The sequence below is a fragment of the Semicossyphus pulcher genome, unplaced genomic scaffold, assembly GCF_022749685.1.
Source record: "Semicossyphus pulcher isolate SPU_LCO1_2020_fin unplaced genomic scaffold, fSemPul1.0.p SCAF_30, whole genome shotgun sequence".
Taxonomy (NCBI): Eukaryota; Metazoa; Chordata; class Actinopteri; order Labriformes; family Labridae; genus Semicossyphus; species Semicossyphus pulcher.
The window spans coordinates 2167501-2168295 of record NW_027211705.1 but is presented as its reverse complement, the minus strand read 5'-3'; positions in this window follow the sequence as shown (position 1 = coordinate 2168295).

Below are 795 nucleotides of genomic sequence, written 5' to 3'. Positions count from 1 at the left end.
TGCAGAAGCTGTGAGGAGCTCAGACATGAGGCTGTGCGATGTTCCATCACAGCCTGGACGCAGTAAAAGGACCGTGTTTACTGATGTACTGTGTGCTCGTAGAAAGAGGAAATACTCATTAAAACTGCATCACAGCACTGGAGGTAAACCTGCCCGCTGAGGCATTCTGGGTAAGTTTCCACTTCCTGTGATCAGCTGAGCTGACATGTCTGACATGTTGGATTTTATAGAATTGCTTCAGAAGCATCAACACATTTACAGTAAAGGGATCACCTGTAACTATTTATGTCTTTCCCTGGAAGAGGGCGGAGCCGTGAGCTGCAGGTAAGTGATGATGAATCACAGAAGAAGAGTTCTTAGATAAACCTCACAGACACATTTCAGTGAGTGACTGAAACCACCACCAATCAGATTCACTTCTTTCACTAAACAAAGCTTCTTATTAAACATGATGCAGTAAAGGTGCAATACTCACCTGTAATACCAAACACAGCACAGAGTCATAGACTTCAGGGAGGCACCTTTGTTCGGTTTTGTTGGCTAACGTTAGCTTGCTCACTACATAATGCAGTCTTGAGTAGACCTGTGGGGCTGATCTTAGCTAGCTAACTGTAAACAAACGTTATCAGCTAACGTTAAACAACAAACACTAAGTCGATGCAGCGTAGCTAAGTTACAGCTAGCTGGCTTTATACTGTCTGGGCAGATATGTTATTATATCATATATACATATTATCTAGCTTCTCTTATTACCTCAACAGCTAATGTGATGCATGATGCTAACATAATGACAGT